The sequence below is a fragment of the Mercenaria mercenaria genome, chromosome 10 (genome assembly GCF_021730395.1).
Source record: "Mercenaria mercenaria strain notata chromosome 10, MADL_Memer_1, whole genome shotgun sequence".
NCBI classification, from domain to species: domain Eukaryota; kingdom Metazoa; phylum Mollusca; class Bivalvia; order Venerida; family Veneridae; genus Mercenaria; species Mercenaria mercenaria.
Genome location: NC_069370.1, coordinates 41,498,877 through 41,519,639, shown reverse-complemented (window position 1 = coordinate 41,519,639; position 20,763 = coordinate 41,498,877).

Genomic DNA, 20,763 nt, shown 5'->3' with positions numbered 1-20,763 from the left:
CCCACATCGGTGAGGGGCAAGTGATTTCAAGTCAGCGACCTTAACCACTCGGCCACAGAGCCCCCACCCCCTTGCTTTTCTGTGTAATGAAAATGATCTGGTATGATTGTTAAATGTGGTTAATCAGTTTTTGGTCACGCAATTGATTCGTTCAAAACTCTTAACATCTGATTATTTACACTTATTTGTGGGCAGTGAGTATTCATAAATGTTAGAATTCCTCTGAAGATATTTTTAAAATTTAATATTCCTATCCTGGTTGCCAAACAAACTAAGAGTATTTCGATAAACAGACTTGGCCTAAGGAACTGCGTTTGTTAAAGATTTACATAACGAATGCATATTTAGCTGATATTCATTAGAAATGCAGGTTTATAGAAGGTATTATTACCTCTGTTCATTAGCAATGCAGGTTTATAAAAAATATTATTGCCTCCGTTTGCCTGCCTTGGTTAAGCCATCAAGATAGATTGAAAATAAATGAATTTGGAAGCTGTACAGTTTCATAACTTACCTTTTTGTTCAGTTTGTTGAAACATCCTGTTAAATAACACCGGTAAATGTGAAACTAAACATTATATTGAAATCAAAAGAAATACTCAACTTTTTCAATACATTTATAGTAATGGGTGTATAATTACAAAAGTTTATAAAACAATATTATATACCCTTCTCAAATGCGCTCATTTGATTGGTCGAAAGGGGTGCACGCACGGCTCCGCTAAAAGCGATATTGACCCGCAAAAGTGATAATGACTCTTATGATATCACTTTTTCTTATAAGTGCAGTCAAATGAGTGCATTTGAGAAGAGCATATAATATAACAATTACAGACTTATGTTTTGGTCAATATGTGTTTCTACGCACCCGTAAAAACACATATTGACCTCAACATAAGTCAACAACTGTATAATAAAATATATATTTCTAATAAAGAAAACTGACACTTTGTATGTTTGGGTTTAACGCCGTTTTTCAAAAGTATTTCATTAGGTAACGGACTGACTTTGTAATCGGTCCTTTAGTTTCTTTAATAAATCTCTTATGGAATATATGAAAGGTGAAAAATGTCATAAAATTTTGCTTAAATGTGACTGATTACCTTTGATAATGATTACAACTCACATGAAGCAGCTAACCGCGTTGTATAAAACATATAAAAATTATGCTAGGGTGACAAATATAAATTATTTGCAAGAAATTCGCTTAATGCAATTTTCCATCATAAGATTGGTTGTGTAGCTCGTGATCATAGATTTCCCATTCCGTGCAATTTTGACAACTTCCAAAACATAATTAAAGGCGGAGGACAAATTACTTCAGACTATTGTCTTCTGTCAAATGGACAGCAACTGTGTTCCTTCCTATTCAATTTAGCGGACGGACGATCATGCTAAACTGCATGCCGATTAGTGTTTTTATCTCATAAAATATATTCCACCTATTAAGATATGTAGCTTTTAGCAGCATGTTAAATGTGAAATCGGAAAGACATATATTTCGTTTTGAACTGATGTTCTGACCTGGTGTCGGAGCATTTCCGTTAAATGCAAAAAGCTGGAAGAAAACCAAAACCAAAACGCATTCAAACATGCCACATAGTCTTTTTCAGCATTTGAAGAGAAAACAAGATCAACTATCCGATAGGAACAGCTATGCTCAAAGAACACATCCTCGTCGAAACGAAACCCTTCACAGCCAGACATTTTCACAAAAGTGCATTGACAAAATATACAAGGACAAAACAAATAAATAAAGGAGCACAGCTGGATACCACCTTGGAACGGCCGATGTCAAAATACCACTAAGTGGTGTGACGGATGTTTAACCTGTTAATGGTGCGAACTAAACAGTTCTCTTAATCTATAATACAAGAAAATGTAAATAAAAGTTATCCCAGGCTGATTTATCCTTAACACTCGCAATGGTAAACATAATGCATGGTATGTAAAACACAAAAAATGCTCGTGTAAATAATTATATAATATTAACCCACAGAACCATATACGCATGTACGCATTTTGTAGAAGACGGGATCCAGGGTCATACTAGTAGACCAGAAGACAAATATCGAAGCAACTCGGTTCCAGTTGACTTTAGGCAGTGCCTATCGTGTTCCATTTGGTACATTAGACACAAAACGGAGGAAGGCATGAGTCTCAAAATAGTAGAATTTAAGGATGTGTTAGCCCCCATCCCCACAAGAAGTGTATTCTTCATTGAGCTTTGTTCTTCATAACATTTAATAATATTTTTTATCCAGAACAAATAAAGGGCAGACCATTTGGATCATTTAATATTCTGGTGTGGGAGGGGGATGTTGGGGGGGGGGGGGGGGGGGGGGGGGGGGGGGGGGCGATGTGATTTTTATAACAAATAAATCTGACTTCGGATTTCCTCGAAAAAATATTCAGGCTTCGATATACTGAAAACAATTCTGGCTCCGGATCAGGCTTTTCGGGGAAAAGAACATTACTCTAAAAGCCATATTCGTAGCTTATAAATCGCTATATATAACATAATACTCTTCCCTGATATTAAGGAAGAACATCATTTTCACCGATGTTTAAATAAGAAGTTGAAAATGATAAAACAGTAAGGTTGGTGTAATTCTGACTGCAAACATATTTCCTTTATATAATTTTATCTAAACATGAATTTGTAACAGTGTTACCAACGTCCCACGCCTAAGGACATTTTTCACAAAATATACTGCATGCCAATACAGCATCTTGGCATGAACAAAAAATAACAAGAGTGCCAGAATGTCACAATATACGTCCGTCATGTAGAAGTTACAGTAAAACATATTCTGTATAAGTTTGGTAGACAGTAAGCCAAAACAATGACATATCGAATTCTAACAACAAGGTCAAAACGTTTCAAGAATAAGCTATTTATAGTAGCAACAAAAGGAAGTAAGTTTTGTTTTTCTAAGACCACAAAAAAACTCCTTACCAGGAACAGATACCTTAAAATACACCTACAATTTGAAAGTAACGTCTATGTTGTACCACAGAAAAGTGGTCTTGATATTTTTCCTACGGTCAGTTATAAAAAAGTTACAATATAAGTTATTTATAGGCAAACAAAGGGAAGTAAATCTTGAAACAAGTTTTATAAAAAATCTTAGTCCACACAATAATCCTTACCAGGTAGCAATAGGTCAAAAACATATAAATCTTGGATGTAACATGCATGTTGTACTACAGAAAAGTGGTCTCGATTTTTCCCTACGACCAGTAATAAAAAAGTAACAATATAAGCTATTTATAGTAACAACAAAGAGAAGTAATTCTAAATTAGGGCCTGGGTCTTGCGCATGACACTCCGTCTCATGATGGTGAACAACTGTGCCAAGTTACATCAAAATCCCTCCATGCATGAAGAAGAAATGCTCCAGACAAAGTCATTCTTGTATCTGACCTTTGACCTCTAAGTGTGACCTTGACATTAGAGCTAGGGGTCTGGATCTTGCGCATGACACGTCGTCTCATTATGGTGAACATTTGTGCCAAGTTATTTCAAAATCTCTTCATGGATGACAGAGTTATGGACCGGACACGAAACAGACCCTGTTAACCTTTGACCTCTAAGTGTGACCTTGATTTTGGAGCTAGGGGTCTGCGTTTTGCGCATGACACTCCGTCTCATGATGGTGAACATTTGTGTCAAGTTATTTCAAAATCTTTTGGACTTATGGACCGGACATGAAACAGACCCTGTTAACATTTGACCTCTAAGTGTGACCTTGACCTAGGAGGTAGGGGTCTAAGTCTTGTCTTGTCACGTCGTCTTGTTATGGGGAACGTTAATGCCAAGTTATTTCAAAATCTTTTCATGGATGGCAGAGTTATGGACCGGACACGAAGTGTGACGGGCGGAAGGAAGGACGGAAGGACGCAGCCTATTTCTATGTCCCCCTTTTTTTCTTCGAAAAAGGCGGGGGACAAACAATCAGTAGAATAGAGCATGTGGTATTTGAAATATTCAAAATCATCTATAGTACCATTTCCTACAAGGTTTGCACACGCTAATAAGAATCCTACTCAAAATATCTTTATACTCCAAGACTTATTCGTCATTATATAACTTAAACCTTAAATAACTGACAACCATATTTCAGTGTTAAAATAATTCAGAATTTAGCTTTCACAAAATTTTACCCCCACTCTTCTACAGAAATGTTACAACACTTTCTAAAAGTATTTGTTTGTTTGTTTGTTTTGGGTTTAACGCCGTTTTTCAACAGTATTTAAGTCATGTAACGGCGGGCTTTTAACCTAACCAGTGTTCCTGGATTCTGTACCAGTACAAGCCTGTCTCCGTAAGTAACTGCCAACTTCCCCACATGATTTTTTGTTTGTTTGTTTTTGTTTGTGTTGGGTTTAACGCCGTTTTTCAACAGTATTTCAGTCATGTAACGGCGGGCAGTTAACCTAACCAGTGTTCCTGGATTCTGTACCAGTACAAACCTGTTCTCCGCGAGTAACTGCCAACTTCCCCACATGAATTATCAGAGATGGGGGACTAATGATTGCAGACACAACGTCGTTTATCAAATAGTCACGGAGAACATACGCCCCGTCCGAGGATCGAACTCGCGACCCAACGATCCGTAGACCGACGCTCTACCTACTGAGCTAAGCGGGCGGGTTCTCCCCACATGAATCAGAGGTGGAGGACTAATGATTTCAGATACAATGTCGTTTATCAAGTCGTCACGGAGAACATACGTCCCACCCGGGGGTCGAACTCACGACCCAGCGACCCGTAGACCAACGCTCTACCTACTGACCTAAGCGGGCGGGCGTTTCTAAAAGTAAGACGACCATTTTATTGAACAATGCTTTCACCAACACATAGACAAAAGATGTAAATAACAATATTTATATCTTCAAACTACCTATAGTGAAACATACTTCCGGTTAAAATAGTATATTACAATCTTTTCTTTAGCTAAAAAAACACAAAACACTTGTGAAACATTAGTTTGAGACAGAGGTTTCTCTCTCCCCAAACTCACCAGAATGCAGGATTTAGATATGAAATTTTTCTCAAAGGAAAACTACCATGCCCCCAAACTTTGAAAATGACCCTACACTAACAGGTACATGTATAGTACTGCATATACACTATCTGATTCAGATGCAAAGAAAACAGCAAGAATATATTATTATAATAGGCAAAACCTCAGACCTCGTATCATTTTAGAAGAATTTATTCTGCTCGATTTGCTCGCTAAACATGGTATCAATTGTATAATAACAAGCGGAAGTCGAGGAGAAACAAGACAACAAGCCCGTTGTCTGATGACATACATGTCTTTGTTACACCAGATTCTTCACCATTCCTTCTTCCCTTCTCAAACAAGACTGTTACTCACTACCTTGAGTTACGTCTAGATAATTATGATGTTTCTTTCATCTAAAAGCAATCTAATATTATTGAAACATATAGATGAACTTTATCGAGCATTTTTCTTGATTTATATCCGGTCCATACAGGGTAGCCATCAGCACGGTCACTAATCAGGTCCAAGGGTTCAAGATATGGGCTTGATATCACTGGTATAATTTGTTATATTAATTATTCTAGGAGGGGAAGATTGTTTCTCGAAATATATGTAAAACAAATGCACCAGAGCTGTTACTACATTTATTGTGTATTCAAATTATTTCTAGGATAGCTTGCCCCGAACTCCTCTAACTGTACCTGGAACATCCATTGCCCCTAGTGACTCATTTAATTTTTAGGTATCAATTATATGATTTATATACATATATTTGCAGCATCAGCAGATTGGAAACATTTTGCTTATTGTGTTATGACTGTAGCCAAAGCTGAGCTATATTTGGGTCATACTGCGTCTTATTTGAAAATTAAGTCAAGAAATACAAGACTAAAGATTTGCATATAGCTATTTTTGTGTACTTAATCAAGTTGCTCAACACAATATATCTATCTTTCACGGGTGTTCACATAAAACGCCCCGCTCTTTCAGAGACGGGCGTATAAAAATCAAATAAAACAACAGAAATTACCATGTGACTTCAATGAGCTCAACAAAACAATTTCTAGCACAATTATTGTTATGAAATTTATTGCTATGTTACACACTAACTTGCAAAACCAATACATATGAAGAATTGAAAGATAAAACTAATTTTGACCGATTGTGAAAACTAATGACAACATTTGGTAAATGACTCGTGACCTATTTAAAAGCTTGCTGTTATTTCTTCCTAATTTTTCTTCTTTTTAAAAAAAAAATGTTTTCTCTACTTTAGGCTACAACTGATACGTTGAAATAGGAAGATTTACTGTCGTTTTCTCTATCAAAATCCTGTAATAATAAGTAATGATAATAATAATAATATAGTAAGAGCCATTCAGAATGTTATAATTAGTTTAAACAGATCCTTTATTTTCACATAGATATTGAGGATTTATCTAATGAGCACATGTATTGGTAATGAAATTTCAATACCTATTGTGTAATTTGTTTGTTTGTTTTGGGTTTAACGCCGTTTTTCAACAGTATTTCAGTTATGTAACCTGTTCTCTGCAAGTAACTGCCGAATTCCACACATGAATCAGAGGTGGAGGATGAATGATTTCAGACACAATGTCTTTTATCAAATCGTCACGGAGAACATACGCTTTGCCCGGGGATCAAACTCACGACCCCGCCAATTTTTAATGTCGTGATGTCGCATCGTGATGTTGTGCTGTCGAATCGTGGTATCATGATGTTGGAACACCGTAATATCTAGTAGTACGCCTAGTTATGTAGTGTGGCTAACCACAGAAATAAACTTTATTAAAAGTCACCATATGACCTATAATTGTGTCGGTGCGACGTTAAATACAACAAAATAAATAAATAAAAACTATTAAATATACATATAGAATCATTTTGTAATTTTGTCTGTTCTTCTTTCACTTCCAATTCATTTATTTTTTGAAATGTACATACAAAATTTCCAATACTACCTACGAAAAATAACCTGCTATGAAAAAATTAATGAAAAATTTATCATAAACATTTGACATGCTCAGATTTATCTGCTTTGCTATTTTTATGATATTTTTCATGTTTCTTTTTGCTTTCTGCAAAGTCGTATTAGATTTGATAGGTTTTTTATATAGATTTTAGTGAGCATTTCTGTGATTTTACTTAATTGTGATATTACAATTATGTGTGTTAGGGATTTAACTAATGGAAAAAAAAGAATAGGTATATTGTTTTGGTCATTGTCATTTTATGGGTCATTCACTAGGTCCAAGCCTTCAAGGTGAAGGTCGCAGCATGCAAAATTACAAACCCAGTTGCCTATGACAGGCCATTATATGAGACATATTTGTTTTACAAACAACTCTTCTTTACACTGCACTGTAACTTTAGAATATGGTCGGGATTCAGAGGTGACCAGTTTTAACTCCCGAGTGGTTTGTTTTTTGCCATATACTGGTGCATAGGCGGTGCCCAACTTTATTCCTTAATGTGTTTGTGTTTTTAGTTTTATTTTTACGAGCCTATATGTTATACAAACATCTTTACATACACTGGTGTAGGGTTTGGCTTTTAGAGGGCTGTTGTCGTGGAATATGTGTCTGCCATTTCGATCTTGTTTTGTATCTACAATGAAACGAGATGGAAGTCTTACGACATTTATCAACACCACTGTATCCCATAATTTGTAAAAGACTTGCACAAAAATACGTAGACTAAGCACAATAAGTAGACAAGAAGGAACATGACAGGGCACCGCCCTGGAGCGACCTGTGGCCAAAACACTGCTGGGTGTCTGTAAAATTTGTAAGAAGAGCCTTTAAAAGCATACAACGCAACCAAGTAAAAACAATTCATAACTTTATCATGACATCACAGTACATCAGGGGTTTTAACTGACCAATCAGAGAGCTGCATTTTCGAGTACCTGCCAGTTTCCACTTGGGTATAACGAAGTATATTTACAATGAACATATAGTGATTTTAGAAATAAATATCACACTATTTTAGACATCAAATTAAGAGTTTTCACTGCACATGCCCCAGATGATGCTACAAACAACAAAACTTCAAGTTTCATTGAAATATATCGATTTAATACCTTTATTTTAGTTAAAAATTCTAGATTTTACACAGGGAGTCTACGATTATAAAGTCCGAGTAAAATGTAATCATTACCCCAGTGAAATAAGTATCATTCCGCAATGTTTTGGACATGTTAAAATTATGAATGGAAGACTCGGTTTAATTGATTCTTTTCACGACAGGTACTGTAATGTGCAACGCCCTTCGCGCCACCTAGGACCGTTTTAAACGGAACTCTATTACACATACACAATGAATGGACTCCATGATCTCAAAGGACGGGAAAATATAACAGCACTAAGTCCATGTACGGGGGAACCTTTTACTACCATTACACAACACTTAAAGACTGCTCCTGTGATAGCTAATAAAATCTAAAAGAAGATCCTTAAGCACAGAAGGCAACTTAGCGAAAACTATAGCAGACTCGGTTTGAGTCTGTTCAAAGACATTTTTTCTGTTGTTTTATTTGTTGTTGTTTTTTTTTTTTTTTTTTTTTTTTGTTGTTTTTTCAATTTGCTCTACTTTTATAAATAATAAGTTGTTAGTGTTTCACTCACTAAAACTTCTTACTTAAAATATTCTTGTAATTAATATATGAAGGTCAGTAAAGACAGAAAACGGCATATATTATGGCAAGTTGAATTATAAAAAAAAGTATTGTTTTTTCAATTTCAGACAAATGTGTGTCTAGTCAAACTTGTTCTCTGCACGTAAATGACAGCCTTCGTATGAATAACACAGGTATTCTGCCCATTCCTTATGAAGGACATTTATCAGTAAAGCTGTTTCTATCTGTAAAACAGTAAGTTATGTAACATTTTTCGTAAAGGTCTTCATTTAACAAAGCTCGCGGTTTAGTAGATTCCATATGAGTATGTTTAGATTCCGAATGGAAATTACTAAAACGTCAATTCACTTCTTGCTTTTTATTTCAGTCCAATTGTTTTAATAGTGATACCTACTTTTAAAATGATAAACCACTGAAACGACAAAATCGTCTACTCGCGACGTTTATTCCATATCGACGGCACATTGTACTATTTTCATTAGAATAACATCCCGCTTAGGCTGGTGCTTGGGCCGTGAAAGTACAGATTATTTCTTTACCTCTCGTTAATAGACTCGGTAAAGCAGTCTGTTGCCATTTTGCCTTGTTGCGTTCCAAGATTCCAATGGATCTTACAACTTTTATTAACTGTCAGCATAGAAAAAGTGGAAAACCACAGGTCGCCCAACACGACATACACGAAAATGTTGCAGGCTCGGTTTGATTGAGCCTAATCATGGATGGTAGTGGAAATGCAAGCTACCGTCCACGCCCTCTAGCCCCGGTTTGAGCAGAACTCAATTTTTACGCATGTTATAAGTACCAGAATATAATTTAGTGACATCCGCAGATGTATTCATACGAAGGCTCACATGAACCCTTCAATGATGCTCAGAGTACAATTCCATGAAAAGCGGCGTAAAGTCTTTTGGTGCATTGTGGCGGCTGAAAAGTCTCCACGTACTTGGACAAATGTTTTATTTTCCTGTCCTCCGAGGTTGTGGAGTACATTCACTTATATGGATAATAGAATTCCGCTCGCTTAAGCCAGCGATGTGTTGCATAATCCGTCACCTCTCACGAACATACTCAATCAAACCGAGTCTGTTATAATTTTGCTCGGCGGCTTTCTATGCATCCGAAAGATTTTCTTATATTTCTATTCGATGGGCAGCGTCTGGTAAAATTCATATATCACGGGAAAGGATATGCAATAGTTAATGCAATAGTTTATAGTTTTATTGAATGAAAAGCATTTCATTTGAACATCTTGTTTTATAGTGGAATCACAGTTGTTCTTCTCAAATATGAGTCCAGAACAATAGGAAAATAACAACCACGTGTCTGTATATGTAGGGATGTTTAAATGATATGCATTTTTGACAGTAGGTCATAGACAAAGTATAACAAGCCGGACAAGGACAAAACAAGCATAGAGAGGAACGCAGCAGGTCACCACCTTGTAAGCACCTGGTTATGTCAAATAATCCAATTATGTAATCATTGTAGATTTAACCGTTTGTGAAAGTGTTGCTGTTTAGTTTGAACTTGAAATACCAATGCTTATTTTGTTTACGCCTAGGATCTACGTCCGGTTTTTTTTCTTTCAAGTATCTTACGGATTGGGAGTTTTGGCTATGTAAAATGAGTGTTTTAACAATCAGTCGACACTGGCATTAGACGCCGTTTTGTAAAGCTAATTAAATTTCTCAAGAGTATTGACGAGTACCATTTATTTTCATATTTGTTTACGACATACACATTCAAGGGCGCATCTGTATCATTAATGTTTGGCTTCTATATGCAAGTAGAGTCCGAATTCTCCTTCCAAATCAACTTTATTGGAAAAGTAACGGGAACCCGTGATAATTAAAGAAGATAAGAACCGTTTGAAGTTACCGGTTTTATAGTTAAGGGAAACATGCTTTATTTGAACCAGCTATGGCAAATATAAACATTCTATGCCTTAAAACGGGCAATAAAATTGCAAAGTATTCTTTTATTGTCTTCAAAATCGTTAGAAGATTATAATAGATGCATGTGTCTGTGCGATTGAAAGTCTAAGCATAGCTGCCTTGGTGGTCATATTTTCTAAATTAAATATTTGAAATATTTTCTATGCATTTCGTTGAGCTGCTTCAGAATTTATACTAATCAGTACCAATTCAGTTTGATTTTTTTTTAAACAAACCTGTTTGTATGACCAAACCAAACGTTACCAGAACCGTGTAGGCATTCATTCTGTTTAATATATATATTAATTAATTTTAACATTAAGAGGTAATTGAAAAACATTTTAACCTAAAACATTCGTAAAGTCAAGCAATTATTTGAGCATATTTTTTTCATTGACCACACTACCAGACTGGCTTATACAGTTTGTTTTAGTTGTACATCGAACACATTTACATAACATCCGCCTCTTACAGTATAATTGGTTTGTTTTAATTTTCAATAATGACCACAAGAGCAAATTTTCCCCGCCTCTATCTTAAAACGAACAATTTCATCTTCAGAAATATTTGTCGTAATATAAATGACATTATTTCCTTAATGAAAACACAGACCATAACATGACGTCATTGTATAAACCATAATATGACGTTATTGTACATCTGGAAAGGGATAATGTATTAATAATATAAACAGTTATTAATAAATTTGCCGTGTTCTATGCTTCTTTTCAAAGATTGATAATTAATGACAGCTAAACATGTTCTGTAACATTCTGATTTGTTGGCGTTTGCCAAATATAATTTATACAATAAACAAGAATCATACAACAGTTTTTTTACTAAGTAATGTTTACTAAGACTTTATTTCATATTTAATAGCATTATATATTTCTGTGAGACCTACAAAATATTATCAAACTGTCGAATAATAACAAATGATGTTCGTTACAGGCTTTCTAAAAATAGTACACAAATATTCAAAACAAGATGAAATGATTTTATGTATATTCGCACAGATTTTGATATTAAATTGTTGATAATACACTGTATACTCTGTCAATTACCGCAGTGTAATAATTAAACAATTAATATGTCAAATCCTTTGTCGGCTTTACGTAAAAGGTGCCGAAAGGTACTAGTTAGCTACGATCTTAGTTATTTGGCCTTAAGCATTCGGGTTATATTAGTTTTATGCATTTCAATACAACAGAAAGAATGTGTGTATATATTTTGTCTTAATAAAGTTTTAATTTTCAAATCTGCGTTTTTATGCGGGAAGAAATAAATAGACAAAACCAAGGGAGTAAACAATTCAGTAAAATAAGTTTGTGTATGACAATAAGTAAAGATTGCATGAAACATGTTTAGCTAGTTACTTCATTTTTGCAATTGTCTTGAAAATATATTATAATAATGTAATACATGAAACAAATACGTATATGCTGCATTTGGTGGTTACTATGAAAATTCCGCAACGTGACATAAATGTAATATTGTTTGTCAATGGTATATAAATGGGACTGTTTAAGGTATTGGACCCCTAATAGTAATGTTTAAAAAATGGCATTTGCTTGATTTATTATTAAAGCTGACCATGTTTCGCACTGTGTTGCAAATTTTAAACAACTTTTACCGTGCCGTTTTTTGTAAATTTTGTATAATTTATGGTATTTCCTCAAGCTCAAATAGAGACAAATTTCAATGTGATGGCCACTATCTAAAACGTTTGCAGAGAATTCATTACAGCATTGTTTTTGAGAAAAGAAACATCAAAGTATTGTTAAACAACTATAAAACACAAAATAATACTGTAAATATCATTTTTTCTAGAGTGCCTCAAGTAAACAGATTTAATGAGACAAGAATTCTAACTCCAACATTGAAAAATTTAGGTAAAATCCTGTGGGTCTGTTTTAAATTTTGCTCACTTCATTCAAAAATAACCTTGGGGCAGAAGTAAAACCTACCTGCATTTCTTCCACAATATGTAATCTAAAGCATGAAGGCAAAATAGAGAACTTTCACCGCATGTAACTCAGTATTTTTAAAGATGTCTAACTCTACCCCTCCTGATTTGGAGGTAAATTCACTTTAAACAGCCAGAAATCGCTTATAAACTGAAAATTTTCCATTTTTGTGCAATACATCCATAATAAGTCTTAAAAGAAGTAAACACTTACTAGGAAAAAAGGAAAATATGGAAAAAAAATTTTGGTCCCAGTGGGGCTTGAACCTACGCCCCCCTGAAAATTGCAGTCAAAGTAGGTTTATAGTAGGAATTGAATACTCTTCAAAAAGGAGGTACTCTATTATGGGTCCAATACCTTAAGAGGCTGGTTCTCTATTTATCTGCGCTTCGGGTCTTTTTTCTTGATATTTTCAATACAATATTCTAATTGCGGCGAAGGAACTGTTTCTACATACTTCTAAAATTACGCCAGAAACTTCAAGAGAAATCCTTTTGTTGTCAAAAAGGCAGGAAAAGCTAAACATCATACCTGCTTCTTAGTTACTTAATTAGTATCTTTTGATAAATTTAATATCACGCATGCATTGTGAAGTAAATGTTGGCCATCTGTACTGTATTTAAATTGTTTAATGGCCAAAGGTATTGTATTTATGCCGATTTGCCAATAAACTTTGAAACTTTGCTCATTATTTTTTATCAGAAAAATACAGGGTATTTTATCCTTTTGCCTGCTGGCGGCAAGTGATTCCGCCTTTGCGACCAGTGCAAACCAAGATCAGTCTGCACATCCGTGCGGTCTGATCATGGTCTACACTGTTTGCTATTCAGTCAGTAAATTTTCAGTTAACACCCCTTCAAATGATAAATGTTTCTGCCCAAATTGAATGATGGATCAGTCCATTATAGAAATTTAGCAGGGTAAAGGTTAATAACGGTACAGAATAAATGTAAAAATAAAACAAAATACGTATATTGTCTTCTCATATAATGTTCTCTGAAATGTAACGGCGATCAGTACTTAATTTAATTGATACCAGAGAGAAATCCCCGTTATTACATGTGTTATGACGATAGAAGAACTGTATCATTCGCTTTTAAAAATAATATGAGAAAAATATTTAAATAAGCGTACTTACAGTTAAATAATGAATGCTCAAACTATAATAAGAAAAGAGCCTTATCAAATTAAAACGCTACACATGTATATGCCATTGAGATCATCTGGAGGTAGGACAAAATCCCCTGCGGACAAAACCCCCTTCGCTCAATTTTGCATAGGCGGACAAAACCCCCTTCGTCGTTTTTACAAAGAGGACAAAATCCCCTTCGCTGAATTTTACAAGGAGGACAAAAACCCCTTCATGTTTTTTACAAGGAGGACAAAACCCCCTTCGCCTTTTTTCACAAGGGGGCCATAAAAAACTCGAAGGGTGTTTTGTCCTCCTTGCAAAAAACGCGAAGTGGGTTTTGTCCGCCTTATATAATTCAGCGAAGGGGGTTTTGTCCGCCTTGTGAAAAAGATGAAGGGGGTTTTGTAACCCATCCTTTTGGAAATATTTACCAGTACGGTATACACGTGTTGAATATGTGACTTTATGATATGTGTTGCATTTGTAACATACATAGTGTACAAGTTCCGTTGATAACATAATAATTATGATATTGTCTAAAGTTAAGCACTGAACCAATTATTTGCACATTATTATATACCCGTACCTTCAGGGAAATTATTTAATTCATATTTATTACTTTTCTCCATTTTGTCTTCCTTTTTCATTTGATTCTTGTGTTCCATGTTAAAGAAAGTCATAAAATGAATATACCATGTTCCCACCCACGGGTTATAGGAATGTGTTAAGTCTTAAAGCACGATTTTTTTACGTTCATTTTTTTTTGTGTTACAGATCATATTATTATAGTTTCCATAAAGTGGAGACCATTCATCTAGGTTGTTTAAGAGACCATTCAGCTAGGTTGTTTCACAAATAATTCGATCTTGATTCGATTCGAAAAAAAATTGTGTTAAAAGCCCAAAGTGACATTCTGTTGTTGGGACGATACTAGTAAAAATGTGTGAGTTGACGTTATTCATATGATATTACAATGTTTGTACACAAATAATATTACATTATTTTGAAATAAATCAAAAACAACTAGACATGCAAAAAATCTTGTGCCATGTGTTATTAACTATTTTACTTTTAAATATAACGCTTTTTATCTTCCATAGGGCTGGACAGAAGACATAAAACAGATTTTACTGCAAATTGGACAAATGTACAGATAAGATGAGACGTTGTTATAAAATAGTCCTTCAGGACAAAATTACATTAAGGTTTTATAACTTATCAAGGTCGTAAACTTGTAATCGGACTTTCACACATTCCTTGGCTCATAAAACTAAAAGGTATCGCTGACCACTGATTAAATAAGGCTTGCCAGGAGGGACATTGCTAACTATATTTTTGATAGAAAATTAATGTAACGCGGTCATAAAAAGTGTGGCCGCTCGTTAAATCATAAGAGATAACCAAAAACAATATAAGGACATAATGGATATTGCAGGAATATGTGATACAATGTATTTGTGTGAAAATTAATATCTCTCTGATTGCTTCCATTGGAACTAAAGCGTCTGGTTAAATAGTTTTTCGTTTAGTTCTTACCTATTAAGTCCAAACAAGACTACACAACTTTGAATCAATACAAGACTGTTCAAGATATGCCCAAGAATAAAATAGAAATGATTGTCTATAACAGCTTATTTTTACAGAAACATAGTCATATATCATTCTGTGAAGTCATGTCGGGTAAGGCTAAAAATCCTCCGCGGAAGTATGTGGGGTAAATATGATAGATATGGGGACTCGGCTAATATGTTCCTCTTTCCCGCCCCCACCCCCCATTCCCCTACCACCATATATTGGCCACACATATTTCCAAGATTTAAGTTATTTGACTTTGGCAACTAACATAAACATAACATAGCAAACAACACTGAATTTCATAAGACATATTTATGGTGAACAATATGCGTGCAGGATGTAATTGAAACTGGCAATGCATTTTTTTCAAAGAACTGCCAATTTCAATAAAGTTACGAAACTTTAACATTTAATAAGTTTCGAAAAAACTAAACGAGACAAGGGTGTTTAAAGAAATATGCATCTATACATTGCTTCTAACATTACTAAAGTAAGCGCGTAATTACAGAGATAGTGACATAGTCATTGTTATAACAGTGTTCTATAACAATATGATAAAATCTGCCTTTTCCTTCTCATACACCTGATTTACATAGTGTGACAGCAAGGTCAAATGCAAGAAGCTTGAAATATTTCTCGAATGCAAATTATTGCTTATACATTCTGTTATTGTAGCTAAAATTATTAATAACACTTGTCCAAACTGATCCTAAACAATCCTTTCAAATGAGCTAAAGACGGAGATTTCTGTTCTAACCAGATATTTCGGTTTATTAAGTTATCTCGAACGTTTTTTTGTTCGTTCGGTTTGGGTTTAACGCCGTTTTTCAACAGTACGGCGGGCAGTTAACCTAACCTGTACCAGTACAAACCTGTTCTCCGCAAGTAAATGCCAACGTTCCCGCATCAATCAGAGGTGGGTGGCGAATGGTTTAAAACACAATGTCTTTTACTAGTATTTAATCGTCACGGAGAACATACGACCCGCCCGGAGATCGAACTCAATACCCCACGATTCGTAGATCTGCCCTCTCCCTATTGAGCTAAGCGGATGGGTTGGATTTTAACTAAAATTGATATACAATCTTTTAAGCAAAGGAGATGTTTTATATGAAATCATAGTAACAAGTTTACACCAAGCATTTAAAATTCTGTTTTAATACGAGATGAAAGCGGTATAATACCGCGGTCGCCATTTAACATAAAGTTTAGTGTACTCTGACTCTAATTCAAAATTCAATTGTAACTTGTCAACAGTATCAACGTTTCAATTCACCGTACTTCCAAGCAATGAGAAATAATAAGAGCAACCAAAGTACCAAAAAGGTGCAATTGCATATCAATAGGCAAGCGCAATTGTCTAGTTTTTATAATAGAAAACATGGCTTTACGGGCTAGATCCGTCAAATAAGCTTTAGTTTTACCAAATTTCCCATTAAAAGAAAAAGAAATCAGAAAAGTGGTCGATAATATCTAAAATGTTTTCATCGAACCGAAATACTGGAAAGTTACGTAACCTCCTCTTTCTTTTCCAAAATATTACTAGTTTAGTTTTCGCGGCGACTTTTTAAGGTCCAATAAATTACAATATTCTGACATAGCATTCAAAACCACCAAAAATCAAGTGAACGTTCTGCTAAAATGACTTATTGTCAGTATATAATAGCAAAAATAGTTACTTTAGTACATCATTGTGTAAACATTTTCAGACAAAAGCTGTAGACCTGTATATATATTAGACATAAGATCATTCAAATCCTTTAAAGATATCTAAAATAGCACAGATTTTGTTTAACACCAGCCTTATTAGCAAAAAGTCTAATAACTTAATATCTGACACCGTAGGTTTGTCAAGTCTTCCGTGATGAAAATACCCTTTTAAGTTTACGAATTCTTCAAATGTCTGTTCAACAAAAACACTTCAGAAACCTTGGCTGTGGATACGAAACTAGCGATCACTTGTTTGTTATTTGTAGATTTTTCTTTACTTTTCAGTAGATCAGAGACAGTGTCACTAATAGAAAGGAAGTAAACATTCGTCATTTTCTGAGATGACTCTGATAACAGTCGATTATTTTGTGACTTCTTCAGTATCAGTATCCTTTGCTTCCATCGTCTCCATTACGTATCCATAACGGTTCATCGCTTTCAGTTGCGCTATGTGATTGAATTGCTTAACTACTTGCCGTGAGAGTGGAGCATTTTCATCAACTGCCCAATTGTGGATTCTAGTGTTCTCTCGTCTGGTGTATTGTTTCACATTGTCCTTTTTTCATAACAGTTTACACGAATGTTGACGGTTCATCGCTTTCAGTTGCGCTATGTGATTGAATTGCTTAACTACTTGCCGTGAGAGTGGAGCATTTTCATCAACTGCCCAATTGTGGATTCTAGTGTTCTCTCGTCTGGTGTATTGTTTCACATTGTCCTTTTTTCATAACAGTTTACACGAATGTTTGTTTTAATGCTTTCAGCATGAGCTTTGATGGCACATTTTTCAATCGGTTACTGCAAATTTCACAAATTTGTGATCTAAAAGATCAGCAACTGCATCTGCATTAGAATTAATTCGACTCACAACAATTTTGCCCGCCGCTCATTTTACAGCTTATACAGACGAATAGTTGTCTAGAAAGATTTCGTGAATTACTTCTGGATGGCTTCATGTAGACTATATAAGGTATACAGACTAAATTGATAAATTGGAAAATGGCGCGGAAAAATTGTAGTCACATAATTGCGGATTCGATACGGAATTTTTGTTGTTGTTGTTTTTGTTGTTGTTTTTGCTCTTTAGAGCTAAATTCCTTATTTTCACATGACAGATAGCATAACAGAGAACGTCTCGAGAATTAGAATATATCGCAACTCTTATATAAATGAGAATGACGCCATTATGTGATGTAGCAAACATTTTGTGAATATGCCGAGAATGACGTCATTATGTGAAACAATACCTGACGTCTACAAAGGCATAACATCTCAAGATTCAGGTCTCCCCTTGCAAACATTGATACATCACTTTTTTCACCATGATTTGAAATTAGGTTTTGGATGAGTATTTTTTCAGAGATTTAAGGCTAAAGTGGGCCATCTAACGGAAAATAAAACGGTCATGTGATGTTCATATGGTCATGTGGTATTTGTGACGTCAATGATAATGTATTGCTAAGAGTTTGCTCAACATTATGTCGCAATTCTGATAAAAGAAAATGATATGATAATATATGTTGTCTCGAACTTTTTGTGAATATGCCGACACGTGTTTACACTTTTATTCTCGCATACGAGAGGTCTACCGTACACTATGTCGATAAATAAAGGAGAATGACATGATAAGCATAAATTGAATTTCTTATTCAGTATTTTATTATAATAAATAACGCTTGTGACATACTAAAATATGCAAATGCCGTAACGATATAAAAATTCCAAAAAAACTAAAAATAAAACGTTTTGTCCTAATCTCTTTAAAAAAAAAAAGACACACATCAATTTAAGTATCAATCAATAAATGTGACAGCATAGATTTATGCTATTTTTTATCAATTACATAACCTTGGTATGTGTTATATGATTCAAATATGTGTAATATATAATATAAAGAATACTTAAGACCCAATGCATAATTAATAATATATCATCATTAATTCCTACACTGCCAAATAATATGTAAAATAGGCAACACAATGTCTGATAACGTTCACTTTATTCAAATTTGTTACACAAACGAGACAGTACATCTACCTAAATCACTTTGAGAAGGCCGACCACACACGCTAGTATTAGCAGCAATACATTATTCTTAAACTTAACATTTGATATATTTATTACCTTTTAATCTTATATACTGGTAAACATTCTGATTTAATCAAAGGAGATAGGCACTAAGACCAGAAATTCGGCACAACCCGTCGTAAACCGCCATGCAGGGTGAATAAATTGTTTTTATATTGAAGCTGAAAACCCGAGGAATATTGTGCTTAGCTGAGACCATAAATCACTATCGAAAAGTAGATTTTTGGCAATTTGTTTTACTGTTAAATCCGCAAAATCCGTAACAATATGTTTTTTGTGAGTGTTTTTGCTGTATTGTGCAAGACTCATATGTAAGTTATGGAACATGCTAAATGATTCCATTATGTTAAGACATTTTCTTATAACAAACATATTTCATCGATGTCAATTTTACGGCCAGAAATGCATTTTGGCTGTGTACAATTTTGGCCAATGCAAAACAATTGTAAAACTGTTTTTTATTTCGAAATTGTACAAACTATTTACAGGAAACTTGTTTTTAATGCTAACTAAGACACTCTGAGAGATTTGTAACAATCAGTCAACAAATAAAATCATAATTGACATGTCGTCCTTAATGGCTGAAATTTACAATCGAAATACTCTATACAAATTGTTTACGATGATAAATAGTAAAAAACATTTAATATGTTCCTATCATTATCCTTGGAGTTCTTTAGAATAATGTATAATGTGGATATTAAATCAAGGAAACTTCTTGGTACGGAAAATGCCGATCAAGCAGTAGACCATAAATCACTATCGAAAAGTGCAGGTTTTTTGGTAAGATGCTCCAGTTTTAGATTATTCTGTAAGCGGAAATTCATACGAATAGTACATTACGTTTAGGGATTTTCCTTAGAAACAAACTGGCGACCAATTAAAGACATATAAACGTTGTAGCATTTATAACGTTTACTCCGTTTTCAAACAAAAAAAATGGAATATTTAAGCTTGAATGTCAGTTACAATGAAAAGTGAAAATTACACTCAGAAATATGGTTTCTTTAAGGTTGCGTATAGATGGAAAAGTATATTTTCAAAACTACTGGAATAAACATGTATCAATTACTATCACGTAATGGCGTACAAGACAAAAAAAAACAACTTACATACACACATATCAGCGTACCTGTGGTCTTCCTTCACCATTAATGGCTGGAAAAGTCGCCATATGACCTAAAATAGTGTCTGTGTAACTGTAAACTCAACAAACAAAACACACACACACACACACAAATAAATGTAGATCTTGCTTTTTGATATTATAGTCAATATATTCAATGTACAAAATGTTCAATAACCCTTTGTATGCAAGCATAGTAAGTTCTAATTGCTATGTGCATAAAGAAAATCATTCCTTATGTCTTTCTGTATGCACTATAAAGGAACTAACATCCTGATCCGAGCAAAAGCATAATGTTCCTCGGTCATTGTTTTAAGGTAGTGGATCTGTAATAACATTTGGCAAATTACGTTTATGGCATACAGACACTAAAAAGAAAAATAGCGTGAAAAAAAAATGGTAGTCGCATAATGGCGGATACAAATAGTCCTCAGTTTTTATGCTCTGTAGAGCTATTTTCCTTATTTTCTTTGCAATTTTTTTGCTAAAATCTCATGACAGATCTATGCTTGACATGTAGGTAGCATTTTCATAATGAAATAACAACATTACAAAATT